General features: G+C 38.1%; 1 long non-coding RNA gene across 1 annotated transcript; it reads left to right on the forward strand.

Annotated features, from left to right (window-relative positions):
- Positions 1-12800: 12800 nt before the first annotated feature.
- Positions 12801-13290, forward strand: LOC139126158 (uncharacterized). The gene is made up of 2 exons (XR_011550489.1): positions 12801-12850; positions 13060-13290. It is a non-coding gene; the product is annotated as an uncharacterized lncRNA (long non-coding RNA).
- The last annotated feature ends 9861 nt before the right edge of the window (positions 13291-23151 follow it).

Here is a 23151-nt window from a genome sequence, read left to right on the forward strand (position 1 = left end):
GTTGAATACTGTGGCAGTAATTATTACATGTTTATTATTACTTCCAAATTGAGCAACGGCATCATATATTTTTCTCCTGTACCATATGCATTTATGTCACTTTGCAGCGATACCAGGAAGTGGTGCCAGTGAAATTATTTAATTTCCTTGCCTGGTGTACAGGAGTTTTTACGGAATTTTGTTCAAAAAACTTGTCAATCAGACAAGATCTAATCTACTTGTCTTTCAAAGGAAGGAAAGCTGGTACACCAAAACACGTTGCTCTTGGAATGGCAGTCCGCCATATAACGGGCTCATCAGTAATGTTAGGACTGTTGAATGGTTTGGGTCATTGTACATCACATTCATAGATTTTACAACATGACACCACATGGCTATTCAACGGCTGCAAGGAAATGGGATTCCACCAGGCTTTGAGGAAGGAGTGTTTACAACTCTTGTGTGGGACAACAATGACTTTGGAGAAGAAACATTGACAGGTAGGTAGTTTGTTGAAAGCTGAAATTATCAGTACAACAAATCTTACTTGAAGGAAGCTATATAACAGTACTACTGCCACATTCATGGTGATGTTTTTCCAAATATAATTTAAGTATACAAATAATTTCAACAGATACAATAATAATTTTGATGTTTAGTTCAGTGAAATTATAAAGGCAATATAATACTGGTTAAGTCTTATGTGTTGATTAGAAGTCCAGATTGTATAATTATAATTTATTGAAATATAACTATCACCACTAATCCTTTGATATATTTCAAATACTAATTTTTCAGGTAAAGGAACAACTCATAACAGGTCCAATGGTATAATCCTCCAGAGAATGCAAGATGAAGTTTCCAGTGAAACTCAAGGCAGTTCTACCTCAAATGCAATTGTTAATATTGCAAAGTCTGAGCAGAGGACACTCACTCTGTCACCAAGTGATATCATAGAATATCATGGTAAACCACGCCATGGGCCAGCACCACCATGTTATGATTGCTTCAACTGTTGTGTATACACTGCACCATGCATCCATGACAGAAATTTGGTAATCTACCCATCATTGTAAGTAATAATTAATGCATGAATGTTCATCAGTGTATTTGTATGGTTGTCAAAGGAATGCATGGACATACTGGCATGATATATTCTGATTCATTTTATGTCAAAAGAATCACAGGCATTTTTTAATGTGTTAATGTAATTTTTGTAAAATGTATTATAAAGTAAATGCAATGGTTTAATGACATCCATATTGAATTTTTGCTTTGCATTATTTAAATGTCCTCACATATTTTGCCTCACGGTTTTTTCATATTTGATGAGAGAAAAGCAACACTGCCATAGATAGTCACATTCCCCTGCAAGTACATGTACTCATTGCACACCGCAGTATTTTTCAGTATGGCCTTCTATAATGTCATTGTTATTGGCATCCAACTTTCTGACTTTTTCTGCATTTTGACTCAGGAATTAAATTTAGCATTTGAAGATGACAAAAGAATACAAGAACGTCCTCTCAGCCTTGACCTGGCCATGTGGATGTGCAAGACTAAGACTGTACAGGTTTGTAGTCACTTGTCACACCTTGCCTTCAAATGGTACGTACAACAAAGAAAATCTTGAATAGTTTTACTGTTCATTGTACTATAGATTCAAACAGTTTTGTACATTGCATTCTAGGCAATATATCCTGTGAAATTTTCGCAGGGAGAGCGTGGCTGACGTTGTTATTTTATTTTACAGGTGACAGATGCCCCTCCATTGCCTGCTTGGACTGGTTTAAACTGAGCTACAGCAAAGTCCATTGCTCCCCTATCACCAAAATTGTAACCTGTAATAGATGCAAGTCCCACAGAAATGTCGACTGTAAATACAGTACTTGTGAAGAGTATTGATGTAATAAACAAGCTTAATCTCCCCAGTTGTGTGCTTGTTATGGATCAGGCAATATATTCAAAAGCTCAACAAATCAGGTGGCAGAATTAAGAATTCAAAAGTCAGCTTGTCCTTTGATTAGGAGAATTTCATACTGCAATGTCCTTTATGGCAGTCATAGGCAAGCTGTACAAAGATGCAGGTTTGGAGGATTTCATGATTGAGTCTGGTGTTTTGGCACAAGGCTCTGTCAATGGTGTTATCAGCGGCGTTCACTACAATAGAAGTATTTGATGTCATAAGCTGGTAGCTGAAGCCATGCATCGCCTCAGAGTTTCTTGACAGTTTACCAGAAGCAGAATACCTGGGAGCTCTTGACTGCCTCATCCGTCAGCGAGAAAGTTTCCCAGAAGACTTCAGTGACGAAGCAAAAAGTGACCATGTAAAGATGTTACAGGCAAAGTACAAGGCGCACCTTGTGGAGCGTAGCAGAAGCAATGCGAACTACGCCTGTTGGAATTCGTACTTAGAAATGGTACAACTACTTCTACTTTTTATCCGAGCAACAAGAGAGGGAGGATGGGAGTTACATCTGTCCGTACTCAGGGATATGCTGCCATGGTACTTTGCATATGGCAGGGTAAATTATTCCCGCTATTTACCTGTGTACTTACAGGATATGTCAGCCCTCAAAGTTACCCATCCAATTGTGTATGAAAAGTTCTGCGAAGGTGAATTTGCCGTCCAGCGGTCAGATAGTATGTTTACCATCCCTTACCGGAAATTATTTCTACTGCAAATTTGCCGTAAGTTTGCTGCAAATATGCAGCAAGCATATAGCTTGCAGGAAGGAGTTGCAGAAGTTTGCAGCTAGCTGTGACCCTCCTGCAAACCCTTAAGTCAGTTTGCTGCAAATTTGCGGCAAACCAGGTATTGCTGCAAATATGCAGCAACACATGATTGACATATTACCCACTATTTCATTACCAGGGAGTACACACTACACACTGAGTACTGATGTTGCACTTCGTGACCAGTCATATGTCAGCAACACAAAATTGATCTTTCATTTACATTTTATGTTCATTTATTTCATAACAGACAATCCACTTTTTAAATTATAATAACTGGTAATGCTAGATAATGGACAGCTTCAGTTAAGCTGGTGAAAGCATTGCATAGATATAAGAGTGCATATACTGTAGTGACACAATGTAATAAAAGTACCCTTTGACAATCCGGTGGGTAAATTATGGTTGGATCGAAAACTGAATTTTAGGGAAACAAATTTTTAAAACAGGGACTTGTCTGTCTCGCCCTTGCACGTCTTGCAAGTTACACCCTGTATTTTCTGCGAATGATACCAAAATGCAAACAGTTTCGAACGAAATGCGCGTCTGATGATGGTCTATAATAAGGACACGTCGTAGACTTTTGTTACTGCAAATCTGTACCTAATATTTCCGCTACTACCTCCAAGCAGAGTAGTGGCTGTTCTCCAAGCTATATCCCATCAATATATACGGTATACGGTACGTACAATGCACTGCAGCTTACACTCTGTGTCCCATCGATGCCGCTAACAAAATCTCGCCTTCTGATAACATGGGTGGAGGTAAAAGGCTTTTGTCCACGTTTTCAGCGTTAGAGTTATATTGCCGAGCACAAATTTGAGGTTTAAAATTACACTCCATCCCGAGTCGCTGTACTAAAATTCAATGCGCTACTTCACCAACGTCCAACACGTCCTGTGTTTCAGCTAGCTGCAAGCAGCCGACATGTTGACACTCTCCGGTCACGGTTCATCAAGGTCAGGTCGCGCATTGATATTGATTCTTCGTACTGAAGAATTTTTACTCTCTCTTTAGTCTTTCTATGATAAAAATAACCAGTTTCATTAAACTAATAAATTAAATGCTATACTATTGAGTATGAAATATAACGGATTGGTGCAGATGTAGAGTCAATTCCAGCGTTTAAAAACGGGATTACATTATCAATCGCGTAATGATTTATAGATCGCACTTCCGTAATCGTCATGACGCTTGATCGGCGCGAAGTTAGATTTTAGTACCATCGGCCAGTGTCGGCTGCGTACTTGTGATCAGGGAGTTATCTAGTGGACAATTTCGTGATCTTTCTATGGAATCGCCAGCCAAATGATATCACATAGTTGCAAAAACGTGTATACAGTACCAGGGACAGGCGAAGTTCTAAATTTGTGAACGCGAGCGGCAGTAAAGATGCCGACTATATTTTCTGAGTACGGTATTTACACACAGCACGGAGAGACCTGCAACCGGGAATCGTCCAGCGTCTGCGAGCCGTTCACAAATGTAAGTCAATGTACCGTTCGTCTGTACATCGCTATTAATGTTCTGTAATCGTTGTATTGCAATGTTTACCTATAGATAAAGTTTCGTTGAGTACTGATTCACACTAGAATTCACTTTCGTTTCACAACAGTTAATTACGTACAGTAAGGGCTGAGATTTTTGCAGATTGTCACCGTCGTGTATGTAAACAACATACGGCGAGTTGTCCACTGTCGGACATTTTAATCATTATTAATTTAATTTCGACCATTAATATTTATGCATTTTCTGCTTCAAGTTTTCAACTTGATTTTGTCTCATTTTCAAATAATTATCGATTTCTTTCATGAAATTTACAATGTTTGGTCAGACGGTAAAGACTTACACTCTTCCCTGAACGATTTATATTTTTCAGACTCCATTGCTGGTACGCTAAAGGGATCAAGAAATTCAGAGAACAGAAAGCCAAATCGCAGCCTTTGACAGTAATGTAAATGTTACATGAAACTTCTCAAGTCAAAAGAAAATCTTGGCATGATCATGGCACTTATGTGGCATGAAATGAACATGGCATATAAAATAAATTGTACCACAATTGAATTTAACCTTTTTTTTCTCTGTCGTTTTTTTATTAATAATAACTTTATTTGCGCTGACCATTGTTCGCATGATGAAAGTGGTATTTCAGAGCTTAGTTGGATAAAACACATCTCGTGCTGTCCCCAGTCTGCCTTAGGATTTGTCAGGTTTTCATTCTTAACTGTGTCACTGACATTGGCCATGTCTACACAAGTGATCCTACAACTTCTGTGTACATATATCTGAAATGAACTTATAAGATAAAAATTTTGAAACTTGTGGTAAATAGGTACAAAAAGTACAATCAAGAAATTTTGCTGTCACTTAATTGTGTTACTTCTTTGGTTTTCAGTATCTCTTTTTAATGTATTTAGTTTTCTTACTATAACTGAAATTGGTAAAAGTTTATTCCAGAGCTGACTGTTGTAGAATTATACCAACTTTTGAAGGAATTTTGTATGGGTAATTTGCAGCAAATTTTCAGTAGTATTCAAATTAATTTGCCGCAAGTTTGTTGCTGCAAGGATTGTGCCGCAAATTTGCTGCAGAGTTTGCAGCAACGTTGCGGCAGGGACATTGCTGCATATTTGCAGCAAGTTCACAAGAAACCTAATTTGCATCTGAAAAATGAACCACCCGCATATTTGCAGCAATAGTTTGCTGCAAATTTACTGCAAAGCTTGCGGCAAATTTGGCAGTAACAGTTTGCGGGAGGCCTAAAATTTCGGTAAGGGATGACTGCTTGTGACCAGGTCATTGAACAGACTTTCAATCAAGACTCGAAGACCAAAGGCGGCATGGTTGGATTTACACAGAATAGAGGAGCCATGAGTCGATGGATACTGAGCCATCCTTCTTGCGCTGCTATCACCAATGTTACGTGCTTGCAGGGAAAGCAGAGGAAAAGGAGAGTCATAAAGATCTTTCGACATCATGGAAAACTAAAGATGAATCAGATGTACAAGAAATCATGTCAACTCTAACATCAATGGGGTCACCATTCACTTCAGATGATGAAGATAACCTCATCCACTTAACAGCTGGCACAATAGCTTCTGAAGATATCAAGACTGATCTCTTTCAAGCATACTCAAAAGGGGAAGATGCTTACCAAGAATTTCAACAACAACATCTGGTTGAAGGTTCCAAAGACCTGTTTGAAAAAATGACCATGGTGAAAAGTAAAACTTTCTCTGACATGTACAAAAAGTCAAAGTCCAAAACTACAATGAGTAGTCTTTCTATCAAGGAAAACAGAAACCTCCTTGGAAGAATGCAGGTCATTGCACAAGTGCGTGAACTTGACATTTCTGAAGTCTTGACATATCCACTGAGCCCTGTACCAACAACATTTGCCAATTTTGACGCCACAATGACGAAAACAAACAAAGCTGTTATGGCACATCTCATGGAAAGCAAATTTCCTGATGCAGTGGTTGATGTTGAAGTGACAGGCAAAACAGCAGTCATCATTGATGCAATGGCAATGATTCAAGTGCAGAGCAAACTACCTGCCACTTTTGGTGAGCTTGCATCCAATATATTTGACCAGTTAATTTCCATTGGCTTAAAGTTCAAAGCAACCAGAGTGGACTTTGTGATTGACAGATACAGAGAAGTCTCAATCAAATATGCTGAGAGAACAAGAAGATCAATCTCTGGCTCCTATGATGAAATGAGAATAAATAGGGCAGCTATGAAAGTACCAAGGCAGTTCAAGAAGTTCTTGGCATCTAGTAATAACAAAGAGACACTGCTGTGATTCCTGTTAGACTCGTGGAAAGAGTATCAAGCTACTTGCCTAAAGGGTGTCACAATGTACGTGAATAGTGGTGAACATTGCTACGGACTACAAGCAGTTGATGGTTTAATGATGACCATCAGTGAAGTGCAAGAACTAAGATGTGACCATGAAGAGGCTGACACTCGTCTCCTCCACTACACAAAACATGCTGCAAGTTATGAATATGCTGACACTGTCATCATCAGAAGCCCTGACACAGATGTGCTTATTTTGGCCATCAGCATCATTCATTGTCTGCAATTCAACCTGTACCAACACATAACAGGTAGAAATGGCAGAATCTTGCATGTCAACAGAATAGCAAATGGTTTAGGGGAGAAAGCTGCACAGGCCCTTGTTGGTATCCATGTATTTTCAGACTGCGACACCGTCAGTGCTTTCCGAGGAAAGGGTAAAAAGAAGCTGGTGAAAATAATGTTGAGTGAAGGAAGCCACATTGCAACATTTCTGCAGTTGGGTATGGAGTGGGAAATCACAGATCAATTGCTGCAGCGAATTGAAAGATTTGTTTGTCAAGTGTATGATCAAAATCAATGTAACAACATCAATGATGCAAGATACAGCTGCTTTCGACTCGGCATGAATGACAGTTCCCTCCCTCCAAACAAGGACAGCTTAGTACAACACACAAAACAGGCAAATTACTAAGCTGCTGTTCACAGGCGATGTCTACTGCAAACAGTAGATGCGCCACACCCACATGGTCATGGATGGCTGTGTTCTGATACCACTCTCACCATACAGTGGAAGACTTTACCTCCATCTCCAGATTCAGTGATGAAGTTCATCAAATGTAAATGCCAGAATTGTGTGAGACTTCCAGATGCTCTTGTCAAAGTGCATCATTACTCTGTACAGAGCTCTGTGAGTGTGTATCTAGTGGAAACAAAACTGAGGCGGAAGATGATAAAGTAGCAGCTACTTCAAGTGATGAAAGTGATACTGAATAGACACTGTATGACAATAAACATACATAGCTATCCTTTGTACAGTTTATAGCAGTTTCAAATCTGCACTACCAGTAACAATGAAAAATTTCAGCAAAACAACTGGACTGATCAAATAAGCTATTCTGAATTTTACAACTCAATATTCTGTTTAACACCCGTTGGTGACATTCTTTCATCCAAACGGCTTGATAATATCTTCCTCTTTTTGACAAAACACCTTAACTGAATCTCTGTGAATGAACATAGGTTCATTTGTATATTTTTAAGTCTTCTTGCAATCATCACCCAGAGATTTGCATTCTACATCACATGAACATTTCAATTCAGAAGATTTGGAGCATGAAACATGAATTTGAATATTTTTTGTTCTTATTCATTGAAATTTTGTCGTCTTAAAACATAAATAGTGTCCTATCATGTTTAGTGTGTAGTTCTAAACTTTTCCATATTTCAGAAAAGAAACATACACCTGTAATACGGCTAGTTTTCAATCGGGTTCGAACCCACAACATACGGCATCAGTCGCCTAGCGGAGAGGCCACAGAGAGAACCGCTTGGCTAAATCTCCACTCCCAAAAAAGAGTCATTTATGCATAATGTGGGGCAAAAAGTGGTAAAAATAGAAGTTTTCTGTCACATTCTTGATTATAAGAAATAAAATTTCCAAATGGCTTTCTCTTAAATTCAGTTGTCATTGATGTTTTATTGTGCAATGTGAGTGAAACTGAAGTTGTCTGTCACTGAAAGTCACTGCCATTATTTTGGGGGGAACCTCAAAAAATGCCATTTTTGGACAAACTTTACTCTATTTACTCATAATTGGGAAGTGACATATCATATTGTTATATTTATATACAATTTCCTTTGGTTCACTGGAAACAGTAATCTGTCCTTCAATTTTATACAGTTCTTTTACATTTTGGGTAGAATTACCCAAAAAATGAAACTTTTTGGTCAATTATTATATCACCATTGGAAAGCTGATATTGAACTTCTCAAATTTGTCTTGACACCTCATAATGTATCATTTCACATGAAATCAGGTTGAGCAGAAGTCCCCCCCCCTACAAAATGCCATTTTTAAGCACTTTTTCAAGGCCTGGCCCACAGACTAAATTTCTCTATATAACCAAGTAATTATCTAACACTAAAAGTATCATCATCAATAATGGAGCCGATCATCTTTCAGAATGTTAATCCAAAGAGCAATGGTATCAGATAGAGAAAACTGTTTGACACCCCATGATGTTTTGAAAATGAATAACAGTATGATCTGGTATAATGTTGATATTGTTATATAATTACCTGGCCACCATAGAGACATTCTCGGCTTGTTTCTTAAGTATATTGCAAACTGGGTGTACGTTTCATTGTGATGCATCATTTTAAACTCTCATATGGCATACATATGTGTGCATATCGGAGTGATACTTAGAGGTTCTAAACGGCAAGTGAGGGTATGTGGTTGCGGATATAAGACTACTGGAGAAAATTAGCATATTTGGCGAGAAATAATACCACAGGGAGAACAGGAGCCTCGTTCCAATTTAAAAACCCTGAAAATTATTATTACTGTTGTTGTTGTTGTGTTTTTATTCACTTTTATTATGTTTTGTTATCTTTTGTTGTTACTGTTGTTGTTACTTTTGATATAATTATCACTGTCATGCAGAACCAGCTAAAAAACAATTAATGTTGTTCAATTCATAATATGGTTCGCCAACACTGGTGAAGTACTCCTCCCTACATACACTCAAGGGATGCAACTTGGTCCTTGCTCTGATGCATACAAGTCAACTTTACTCGACGCCAAAAAATCACCAAATCAAAATCGGAATGGCACGGTTTTGCCAACAATATCATCAGTGTTGAGAGAAACAGTTCCACGTGGAGTTGGCAAAAAGCCTGGGCAAGAAAGGGTAGAAATGGGGTGAGTTCTGAGCCCATACTAAATACTGTTACAACCAGCATTGATGAACCTGTAATATATAGATACACAAAACCATATCACAACAGTAACCCATTTTTGACAGCTTTTCTAGAGGATGCGCCTCATGCAAAATCATACAAATCATGTGGGATGGATTTCCCACGCAATAAGCATCATAAATTCATCCCGTTTGATGTGATGGTTTTACATAAAGAGCGGTATATTTACCCAAATACCAAAGGGACATGGGTGTATTCATCAAAACAAGAAAGGGCTGTATATTACGATCTGGATGTCAAATGCCTGAAACAAAGACATACATACTTCTGGAAAGGCATTTTTAGAGATACCACAAAATGTTAAGTCCCAGCTTAAAGCTGGCCATATAAAGAGGATAAAGTAACAGTTCACCATAGATGTCCTGTAAAATCAGACACTTCCATTGAGATCTGTGAATAATGTTCACTTGTTGGATTCATCACCCGTACGAAACAGATTTTTTGTGGTAAACATGCTGCAAGCTCTGGGTAAACATACCACGCATACTTTTGTGTGCCACAACTCTCTATCCATCCTGCGCCGATAGTCACCACTAGTGGTGCACTTGTGGTGATTAGCAATCTTTCTCTTGGTATGTCTACCACAAGACTGAAGTAAACAAAGTTGCAGATTGCTTTGTGGTATGTTTGCCATTGAAGGCTTTACGTAAATACAATGGTCACACAGCACAGACTGTGCAGAATCATGTGTAAGAATTCAAGGCTGCACGGTTACAGGGCAGCCAAATGAACGTGTGTGCCCACCTGGCTTCTGTAGATGTACCGTATATCATATGCATGAATAAAGAATATACATGTTTGCACTCTAAATTTAATAACAAAATAGTATATTTATTGATTTTTGAAAATGGGGATGTTAAAACGTGAATACATATTTGTAGGACAAATCTTAGTCAGTTTCCAAGAAATTAGGAAATTCACATACAAAAGTACCTGACTCTCCAAATGATACTTCTATACACAGTGACAAGATTTTACGAATCCAGATTACATCAACAATAGCACATATGTAAAGGTGCGGGATCGCTGGATTTCCAAATAGCTTAATTTGAGCGATTTAGCAGCTATAGGCCCTATGGTGTGATCGAGGCGAGAAAAGTGACGAAGTTGATCTAATAAAGACGGGTATTCTGTTGATAACAATGTTGTTTCATACATAGGCCTACACTGTAGGCAGCCACAAAAATCCCATGAAACCATTTTTCCCTGTCCATCGGGAAACGTTTTGAGCCAATGATCTGCACGATAATTCAATGTTAAATTCATCAATTTCATGGCAGCAACGAAAATCTCTCGAAAATCGGCCGTAATCCATGAAGGAAAAGAACTTTGCCACAGTTTGGGTAGGCCTAATAATAAGCGGACAGAGCATGTCAGTCACCGCGGTCGGAGAAAACACTCATTCTATTTGTGTCTTTCGACAAGCATGGAGGTAGTATGGTATAAGTTACTATATCGCCGACTTAGAAAGACAAGGGAATTATTAGTCGTATTGCCATCCACTGTACAAATGATTGACATCTCACTCAACCTGCCGTGGACACGTACGTACGTGTCTCCAGAGAAACGCGCCCGAACAAAAATCTAAGAACTTGTTGAACTGGTATGTTGGATTTTTTGTATCTCACGCCTGTCGTATAGAACACAGTTTTTATCGAAATTGAATTCCCGTATCTCAGGGAAGGCACACTATAAAATAGTGCTGGTATAGTGCCTATGAAGGGTTTGCACGGTTAGCCCCGCGATCGAGGCGCCACTGGCACTGCTGTGCTAACTGCTATGTAATAGGGCCTACATAGTGTGGGGTTTAGTGTTGGGTCATAGCCACTGGTGCTGTCAATACACTTTTGCTTGGATATAGTCCGTCGAAAGCTGTAAGTTTTCAGTGAATTACTTTTGAATGAATTACTTCTAACAAAACTTCCACTACGATTCATGCTATGTTACGTACGTGTACAGCGATCGCGATTGCAAGGACTTTGTATCCGAAGTAAATATAGTATAACGCCTGATGACATCATAGATCATGTGAAGACTTCGTTGTGATTGGTCAGATTGGCGTGTCACAGGTCAAATCTCAGCGGCAAATCTGATATCAGAAAGGCAGTTACGACCCTTTTGAATTGCTCAATGCATTGTCGCTGTTTTTTCACTCGACTTTTGACAAAATTTCACTGAAATTTGCCGTTGGACATCACCTTGACAGCTTCGTATACCCTAGCTATGAATGTACAACCTATAGGCAATGTTCAAGACGCGTTAATTTTCATGTCATCGTCGTCACGATCGGCGTGTGGAGATCGGCTTGTGAACAATGGTCACCATTCTTATAACCATGATAACACCCTGAGCTGGCCGAGCTGAGGATCAAGGCGATCGTTTGAATTTCGGTAAGTAAATTTTCGAGTATCCTTCTCTGCAACGTAACGACGAATTTTATCTGTTTTTGTTCTGTGCAATTCTCGAGTAACACTGTCCAATTGTCTGAATAACTCCCGAGGTTGAACGTTGAGTGAACAGTGTGAAAGGAGTGGCCTTTATCTGTTCATACCGATGTATTGATAGTGTCTATGTCTGGGGAATACATACTTCGACACTTTGGCGAAGGCACAGTCCCTCGGGGACTGTACCCAGGGTGAAACTTTTGCTTATATGTATACAAATTTCCCTCGATGTACGATATAAAACAATGAAAAAACAATACATTTAGGATGGTTAGGTAAGAATTAAGTTCTTAAACTCTGACCTAGTATCGTTTGTACACGTGTTCATGTCATGAAATTTGGTATACGTCTATTTATAAGATCATGCTGGACGATGCTGGACGTCTCTGTCTTTGACACCAAAGTTTCTTTTGAAATCTTCATTAAGTATTTTGACATTTGTTCAACGTTACCCGTAAATATTTTGCTGGCATATTGTAAGGCGAAATCCAAATCAATGATTGATTTACAATATTTCATTGAAGTTCTACATGAAATCTTACAACACAAAACATGCATACAATATTTTCAGTTATCTTTCTGTAGCTGTGGATCACTGGTAGCGTTGTCCCCCCCCCCCCCCCCCATCTAAAAGTAATTTAGATTCACAGATATAGTAGTAAACTAGTTTTCATGTCACATGTAGTCAAAATCACCAAACATAATCGCTGGGACTTTTTCCTTTACATTCCTTTTTATTCCATTGCATTTTCTTATTTGTAGCTGGAAGTGACGACATGTCTTTGTGGCAACGGATGCTGAGAAAAAGCAATGCTGATGACAACTTTACATCACCAATCTCATAAACCCACGTGGCACATTGGTCCCAAAAGAGTAACCAAGCTTGCCAAGGCAAATATATAAGTGTAAGTACCGTTTGAAATATCTTTACAATTTAGTGACCTGGATTCCATTTCATGACATGTGCAAGACTCATTGTGAAAGGTATGTCAAGGCAGTTGCAATTACATACTGACTGGCAGATTGTTCTCTTGCATTTTTGTCTACTGTACTGTGCTAGTATATGTGATTGCATTAATGTTTCTTTTCTTGTTTTTCTTTTTTTTTGTTTTAGCCCTTTCTGTAGTCTACGGAAAGTAAACCAAGACACTGAACAATCAACTGGATCAAAAGTAACTGTTCCCACTATATCGTTGGATATGCCAACACTTTGTTATGAAGATGCCATGGATTAAGGGAGATATCCTGTGAAAGAACTGTTGATGAACTTGTGATTTCTTTTGTTTTGAGTCATTTGTTAGCATTTCCATCTGCAATAAATGTAAGGTAGGAATTCAATGAAAAACCTGGTAAGATTTTCTTTTGTTTGTGAATGTGTGTGAGTGTTTGTACCTGTGGCTACATTCTGAAAACTTACATGAGCACAAGAATGAGTAGCTAGAGTGTGAGTGGTCGTGGCAAAGTGTGAAGGGTAGGGGTATGCTACTGGGGGTGGGGCTACCCATAGGGTCAGCTTCAATAGCGGTATGTATACCGTAAATCCTGTTTGTGGCAAGTATACCGCAAAAAAATTCTGCAAAGCCTAAACTTTTGTGGCAAACATACCAGGACATGCTTGAGTGTCGTGGTAAGCATACCACAATATGTGCGCCGCAAAATCCATCAACATGCGAAAATCTCAAGCTATGCGTAAGCTTACCACAACATGTTGTGGTAAACTTACCGGGCAATTATGAAGACTTTACCAGAACTGTTCGCGCAAGGCTATAATTTTCGTAAGGGCAGTTCTGTATTGTTATTTCATTTTATGTTGATTAATTAGTACCTGTCCTCAACATTGACTATTTTTAGATATATTCACCATAAGCAGCTTCGTGTAACCTGTACAGCCTCAAAATCAACGTGGCTTCAGAATACTTGACCAGCGTGTCACTTAGTAGTCGCGCCAGCGGCTTACTGACTACGCATGCGCATATTCATAATATACTATGCGAGTAACCGAAGTGTACCCTACTTTCATGGGCACCACCATGGTTTTTTTTGAGTTCTCGTAAATAAACAAATACGAAACAAATTACTATTATATAACATGCCATTTATAAAATATACCTCTTTTATTAGCCAGTAAATGTTATTATGCACCTTGTCGCTGATACAAAATATCGTTAATATTTCTAAAGGGAGAAAACTGTCATACATATGAATGGGGGCATACGCAAAGAATGCTGGGATTGAATTTTAGAAAAGCGCCCCCTGTGTCAATAACTAGATTCAAAAGACAAATACATACATACACATACATACATACATACATACATACATACATATAGACATGCAATGGGGGCATACGCAAAGAATGCTGGGATTGAATTTTAGAAAAGCGCCCCCTGTGTCAATAACTAGATTCAAAAGACAAAATACATACATACATACATCATACATACATACATACATACATACATACATACATATATATAGACATGCAAATCAGATGCAAATGAACTGATTCAGCTCACATTGGTATACCAAATGTGAGCTAAAAAAAAAAGAAATTATACACAGCTACTGGTATATGGCACGTGACAAGTTGTATGATATTATAACCGAGAATCAAGCACTATAACCCTAAGGTATTGCTATCTCTAGTCTACCAATTACAGGCAAACACAATCAGCATTGGAACACCATTCTTTAGTCATAAATAAAAATATTGCATGTTTCCTGTGACCCGACCTACCCTAGAAAAACCCACCGACCTAGACTTTTTTGTATTTTCAAGAATTTTAGTCTGTGTGGTTTGAGCTGTGACAGTGAACCTGGCACAGCTCAAACCAAATGATGTGTTCCACAAACTTCCTGTCATGAAGGTCGTCCGTGTACGTCCGAAACGTTAGGAGGAATAAACATCTATTGTATAGTAGTAGATGGGTCTTGTCAACTATTTTTCACACCTCATGACATGTTCATTTGAACAATGTCACATCTCAACCTCTGGGTCTACCTGTACACCAAATATTAAGATGGTAAGTGTGGCAGTTTGGGAGCTTTTGCGTGTGACGGACAAACATACATACATACATACATACACACAGATATACAGATGCCACCAACTCACCATATAAGCTCTTTTTGGTATTTATATACATACCAAATATGAGCTAAAAATGAAATGAAAAACACTGAATAGCATTCTCCAATTGGTCACATTTTTCTACCCTGTGTCAGTCAAAAAAGGGTAGAAAAGGCACTGATTAGCGATGGTATAATTTTCGCTTAGCTTATTTGTTTGGCCGCCATTTTATCGCATACTCCTGCCAAAATATGTGTACGCTTGCACACTTACGCAAAACATTTTATCTCGGTACAAGAGATCTAAGGGCGAATCTTCAGATATTGGTAGGGGGTGGTCAGAAACGGAAAAAAAAAAATTCAGAACAGAAAGTTGGGGGATGGGGGGAATCTTCACACTACATTGCAAAATGAACAAAATATTTACAACACAACATAAAATAAATCTGCAAGACTCAGAAAAATAATTTGCACATCTATTAAAATTAAAATTTGAAATTTTCAGCGGTGCAAATTTTTTTTTCACAATCTGATCATGACCACCCTCTCCCAAGATCGAATTGTCTGTCCCTAAACCTCGAGGTATACATGGTTTTGTGCAATGTCAACTTCCTGGTTCGCGATCACACGATTTCGCCAAATTATTGTACTTTTTAAACAATGGAACATTAATTTCGCAGCCATATTTAATACATGCAAATTAAAAAAGTATCTTTTAAAAGCATTGAACCACCAGAAATGTTCCTTCTTGCCCGTGACATATATTTAAACTTTAAAATCACTGACATAGCTTATTTTAAACGTGGTATATGACCACAAATTTCTTTTGTAGGTATGTTAGCCAGCATATTTGATTATGCAAATTAACAAAGTGCATGCCTCCTCAAACCACTGTATCTCCAAATTTTTTGTCTGTGCCAAAGAAATATATTTTAACCCTAAAATCACTGAAATAGCTTGTTTAATACATGGCATATGACAGAAAAATGTATTGTTTAGGAATGATAGCCGCCATATTGGAATTATGCAAATTAACAAACTGCCTATATGCAACATTATATCTCCAAAATGATTCCCCGTGCCAAATAAGTAGTGTCAGACTTTGAATCACTGAAATAGCATGTTTAACATGTGACATATGGCCAATAATGTTATTTTGTGGGACGGCAGCCATTTTTGATTTATGCAAATTAGACATATTTCCCCAAGGTGATTCTAGGAAACTTTTGATATGTTGTTCTCAGTACCTCTCCAAAATGCTCGGGGAACATTGAGGAGATAGCTTTCACAAAAATGGTCTGTTTGCAGGCAAAAAGTTGATTGACCATGATCCAGTTCTACTCAGTGAAGTGAAAACACATTATGATGACACCATTTCAGATTTGTACACCAAGGAAGAACACAATGACCAAACATTACCATTTTTCACTGGTAAATCTACTGCGCCCCTCAAACTAGAACTGGGAAAACTGTTTGAGCATCATATTTCATTTTCCACAGTGAAAACTGGTGGATTTGTTCAGCGCAACTTTGGTAGTCGTATATTGAGGTATTGGGCAAATGTAAGAGATATTCTCAATCGCCAATGTTACAATTCGAAGAAGAATATCAGGCAACTGGAGGAAAGTTTTGAACGCCTAAAAAAGATTATGCAAGGGACACACTCAATGAAGGTCCAAGTAATACTTCTGTTCTGTATACTGCTGCTGGCACTCTCTCAGATTGTCTTTTCAAGCAGGTAACATATGTTCATCGAGAAATCTAATTTATCACCAAATTTGGCAAATGTGGACTTAAAAGTACTTGTAGAACATATTGACCCATTACTTTGGAATTTTCTCTTTCTTATTACTCAAAGTAAGAAAGAGAGGTCACAGAAGTTCCGCAATCATTTTTCTTTGAGCAAACACTACCTTGGTTTCCTTAAACCTGGCTCAGTCGATAAACATAGACGATTTCTGCAATTTTTTATAATTTATGTCATCTATTGTACACGAAGAACAATGAGTGTACATATCCATTACATTTGATATTGGCAAATAGTGTACCGTAGATTAATCACTCTGGGTCTACAAAATTATCTACTCTGTTGAATTCTCTTGGAATCACTTGTTCAAAGACAACAACAAGGCAGCACATGAACAGAGTTGATATATTGCAAGAACAGTTTTCAAGTAGTTTTACTGAAGATGCCTTTTGTGTAGCATCTCGTGATAACATTGACAAACTTAAGCAATAGAGGCATCCATGCAACTTCATATCAAGCTGTTGAGCCTAAGCCACTGACAGTCAAAAATGCAGGTGATGATTTCATTCGTGGGAGTTCACGGTGCCGTACATTTTCAGAATTGAAAATGGTTTCTGTTTGTCAGGATGCAAGTTCTCTTTTTCGAAGCATCAGTAGCTGTTGTTCTAGTAAACTTAGAAAAGTGTAGAGTGAAGTGTAGTAGAGCAGGTAATGGTTTGCCCACTGATAAGTCATTATGTGATTTGGAATGGACACTGTCATGTAAAATAAGAACTATTTTGTCCTCAGTGAGGTATGTAAGGGAAATCAACAAGTGTGGGGCCAAAGTGAGGGCCAGCACAATCAAAGTGCGAGCAAATGTGAGGGCTTGAAATTAGGGCTCTCACAATTGAAGTGTGAGCGTATTTAAGGGTTGAGACTTGCAAAAATCAGTACTAAATTCACCTTGATCGAATGAAGACTTGTGATCAAAGTCACTTCTAAAAGCGCGATACTATCTCCACTGAAGTGTAAACGGTGCAGCCCTGTGTATGAGCATGCATTGAGCTACAGCATCAATCGAAGCTTCACGATATGAGCGAACGGCTATTAAAGTACATGCACGTCCCTGACGGAAAAAAATTGTCAAACACCGTCAAAATATGAATGAGGCATTTTGTAATCTTTACATCCTTGAGTTTCTTTAAGAATATAATGTCTGGCTGATTTTAAAAATCGGCGACTGACTGATCGGGCTGGGATCGCACATTCAAAGTGCTTGTCATAGTGAAATCGAACGCTATATGTGCGACAGGCAGAAATATTAAAACAGAAGTCATGGCATGATTAGGTTATTCACTGTCAATTGACCTACAAACGGACTGACAAACACTTTCATGTAAAGCTTTTAAACTTGAGACAAGCCCATCGGGTGATTATCGTTTTCGAAATTAATGCCAAGACAGTGACACATTACTGATCACGTCATTCAAAATCTCAAGTGTCTCTTGACTCATCACAAGCACTCTACTGTATGAAAGACCGGTCACGACCGGTCCGTACTACTGACCTCATTCTTTTTCAAAAAATTATTATCTTATTGTTACAACATTAACATGCTTACAAAGTTTAGGCAAGTCTAGCCAGTGACGTATTTACGTCCATGGTTGAGCGCAGCCTCGGTCAAGCTAAGCCACATTTAATTGTGACTGTTCATGCGACTGTTCCATGTATAAAGATTATATCAAGGGATGTATTGCAGAAGCTACGGCCATTCATCGGCAGTAGCACGTATTTTACTCTGCCACGATGGACAGACGATATCTACCGAAAATGCCTTGAAGACGTTTATATGACGGGGCGCTCACATTTTTCCTTTGTTAACTTGGGAATGCAAATTTCAAATCGGAAAAAAAGGCACGGGTGGAAAAATGAAACATTGTTTGCTATAATACCTCAGCGAAGACTCTCTCATCACTTCGTCGCTTTTTCTCCAGCTAACTTTGGCCGACTTGGCCAATACATGAATATTACACCCAGAGTTATTGAGGAATATCTATTGGGATTGTATTACTTTAGTAAGTTAAAGACAATTAAAATATTAATATATGAAATTCATCACTAGGAATACTGGAGCTTGTGAAATGTATTGAGCTTTCCTAGTCTTCTTTATGTGACAATTGTAGTTAAATCTTCTCGTAGATTTTACATACCAGGTATATACAACACGATTGGAACTAATTTGGGAAAATTGGATGAGAGTAATTATTAGAAAAATGTAACGAAATCGAAATTTTTACAGCTCAAATTTTACAAAATGATAGAATAGTGTTAAATTTGAAATATTGTTCTCATCGAACAAAACAACGAAAACACAACGATTATTGCATACTCTTTCATTGGATTAATTTTCATGAAAAAAGTTCATTTTTATGTAAATGTACTAAAGAATGAGACAAAATGCTGAAAATTTCTCTACTTAACGACTTTTGAGTCAGGGCACTTTTGAAATGCCCTGACTTTTTCGTGAATTTAAGGCTTATTAAAACATTAAATTGAGTCAGGGCACATTTTAATTGACCCTGACTGACTTAACTGTAAATCAATCGAAAATCTTCATTTTGGTCGAGGAAAAGTGACAAACTGAGATTATTACTACTGTTTCAGTAATGAAGATACTACAGACAAGCTCTCATATTTTCGTTCAAATATGAATATTGTTCAAATGTTTTGAACAATATTGCATTATATATTATCATGCACCGATTCTTACTCATAACAATTCAACAGCATCGTAAATTTTGAATAAAATTTTAAAGATGGTAAGAAAATGTAGTGTAATATTAGACAAATTCTAAAATTCTTGAGAAATATTGCCAATCCAATTATCCCAAATTAGTTCCAATCGTGTTATACGAATTTCAAACATTGGTAAGTATTTGATAGTTTGTTTCTTTGGTAAAAAAAGCTTTGATGCTGTAAACTAGCTCTGTCCCTGACAGACGACATAAACTGAACATCAGAAGCCTTCTTTTTATTCTTGATGTTAAAGAGAAATGTTTTTGCTTTGCTAAAGGAAAAATGAACAAAAATGAAAAAGACATTTTGAGGCATGAAAAAGTAACATTTTGAGGCATAAAATACTTTGACGAAAGTCAGTTCGTATTCTTCATAAAAGAAGAACTTTCATGAGCTCCTGCTGCGTAGCTGTAAACAAGCAATGTCCCCTTTGCCAGACGACATAAACTGAATATCAGAAGCCTTATTGAATTTGCCACAATAATACACGATTTCGCAATTTGAGGAGATACTGTGATTGAGAATGGCGTCAGAATTACGTCTTCTACGATGATACTTCCCCATCTTCATAGATTACCATCAAAACACTTTTTTTCTTCTATTGTGCATAGATTGCCTCATTTTTACTACCTGACAAAAGTATTACATTATGATTCCCCCTGCTCTACGTTTCTGTTCACAAAGGCACCAACGCCAACTTTACTATTAAAAAATTATAATGTCAAATGGCATTTCTCTCTTGCTCGGCTCTATGGCAAGATATTTCTCAACAGCATTAGATAAATTTTAAGTTATAAGTTTATCTTCTGTCGTTGGACGTCCACCCCACCCTTGGTTGAAATGGAACAGTCTCTTGTTGTTTCCATGGGAGATGCTATCGCAGAGTACATTGTTAAACATTGGTTACTAATAATTCCACAGTTCAGACTATATTCTCGCTGGTTTTACAGCACAGAAACAATTAAGATGCCACGAAACTCAAAGTTAAGAAAAACGGTTGCTCATCCAAGAGACACTGCAGCCTCTTTCTGTCCATTCCTTGAAGAATTCGTGGACCAATTTTTGTGTGGGGATGACTCGTGCGTGAAAGCAACTCAAGATCTTCACTCACGATACATGTGGTTGCTGAATGCAGACAGCGAACAACAACTTTCAAATTTATCCAGAAAATTCTGACTCTTCGCCACAAATTTGCCGGCAATTGCAACCAAGAAAGGCTGGAAAACATGTTGGCATAAAAGACGAGAATAGAGAGTTTCCTGTACGGCTCCATCAAGGCCATGCGACAAAAAAGAGTGTAATGTAACAGTAACAAGAGACGAAGCGGAGTCTTACTTAGCATAAGATCCTAGATATCGAAATATCCCTTTCGACACACTCTTTATCAACAAGAAAGTTGGATATGGAGCGTTTGCCAAAAAAAAGTTTTGCCTGGTGAAATTGTGACAGAATATTTCGGCGAAGTCGTCTCCAAAGAGGAATTTGAAAAGAGAGAATATGTTTACAAGGAACAAGGCAGAGAACCAACCTTGTACACGTTCAGACACTGCGGACGCATTATATATTTTGATGGCAATCGTAGGGCAGATGGTAGTTTACTATGTCGGCGACAAAACCCAGGTGCTATTTTGAACCACTCTACTTTGCCAAATTCTGAAACAAGGAAATTCTTATTTAAAGGTCACCCAAGACTTCTGATAATAAGTCTATGTAAGATATCAGCTGGAGTAGAATTGGTCCAGAATTATGCTGCTGGCATCCATGAAAATCAGCCAGACTTCATGAAGAACAGTGACACTCATCACATGCGTTAGCTGTAACCTTTGACCTTTTTGCGCGACCTCATGATGGAAACCATGCCAAATTCTGTTGAATGCACGCTAAATGTCGGTTAGTAATGATCGGCCGAATTCTTCCCATGCGCACTGTCTAATACGATGTATTTCACTTGTCAACATCGTTGAATTTCTGACCATTCAGAAACTCATTTTGACCATATTCTTTATCAGGAATTGACACAGGTTGAACACGGCGATTCACCATGATTCAGTATGGTTATTTAAATGAATAGGTCGCGATGTGTGACAAAAAAGTGAAAATATCCCAAAGTTACAGCTTCTGTCCCTCAAATACTTTCACCATGGCATATTTTGGAATTATCGAAGCTTACTCAACATGTATGTAATATACCAACCTACCGTTCATCGAGGACATGATAAATGGAAGTCCTGGCACTGGTACAAGCATATTATACGTTCTGTTCGAGCCTTTAAAGGTCACTGACGACATCAATTTTCCAGGACCTAATATTCTGAGCGATAATTTTTTGGACTCCTTGCAAACATTGGATCCATTTAGATCATTTATATATCTACACGTTACTTTATAATGCTTGGCAATCCATTTACATCCAAATTTGTGCAGAGACTACATCAACTAGGCCTCATATGAATAAAATAGGTTTGCAATAAGTGGTGGACAGTTTATGCCTATTAAATGCCTATACTTTGCATCAATAATATATCAGATGCAACATCTTAATTACTTTCAAAACAATGTATTTGATTTTTGGCATCGGACAATCCTATTGGACTGATTCCTATTGGAGTCCAATAGGACTTTTTGTAAGGGTTTTAATGACTTTCGATACTGATGTTTTTTAATTGGCATACCAACATATTACTGGGTACTTGTTTGCAGGCTTACAGGGAATTGGGCTCTCAGCATTTCTAAGGGTAGCATCAATTTACGCTGAGCGACGTATGAGCCTCTACCTCGTCGATGCCACATTCTAACATACTCTTAACTCGGCCTGGGTAATCAACTATGACATGCTCATAAAGCGACATCGGATACTTATCGTCAGGTGTATCTATGTCATGTACAGTATCAGTGTTTACTTTTGCATGTACTTGTGGTGGCATTAAAGCAAATTACGACTTATACACAATTCTATAATTGCTAAAGCATATTCCATGCTTCTGCCGCTTACGACGCTGTCAATCGGGCTTGTTGAACCATCTGTCAGCGCCTCCACTGACTGGTACAGACAGTGAATGACCATCGCCAGCCTGGCAACTTGACCTTGGCATTTCGATAATACACCTCGGTGATCTTCATTAATCGAAACCTACAAAAAATAAACGATTCAATTATTATAACTTTTGTCCAAGACAAGTTATATAGTATCGTCCTCGAGGATTTCTAGTTGTTATACTAACAAAGTCATACGTGTGTTGATGGTTTGTTTTGGTCTCAACAAGTTTGTTCTGCGCAGTGACTGTAGTGAATATCACAGTGCACTCTGGTCCTTTTCGTTAAAATTACCATATATATCATACACAATCACTTATATCATGTATCTGCCACCTTTGAAATGTCACGGATTGTGGGATTGTTTGTAATTCGTATATTTTCTCGCAACGCGCCTCGGAATAAAGAAACAGAAGCTGCTTCCAGACAGGTTGGTGGAGGGCCTGTGAATTAAACAATTGTGTATTAAAGACAAAAGAAGTACTATGGTAGTGCCAAGGGCCATTGCCACTCCCTGTAAAAAATGCCGTGATACTAAGTCTATTGTTGCGCATTGATACACATCCGCATTCATTGAAA

This window comes from Ptychodera flava (assembly GCF_041260155.1).
Source record: "Ptychodera flava strain L36383 chromosome 3 unlocalized genomic scaffold, AS_Pfla_20210202 Scaffold_27__1_contigs__length_13241970_pilon, whole genome shotgun sequence".
NCBI classification, from domain to species: Eukaryota; Metazoa; Hemichordata; class Enteropneusta; family Ptychoderidae; genus Ptychodera; species Ptychodera flava.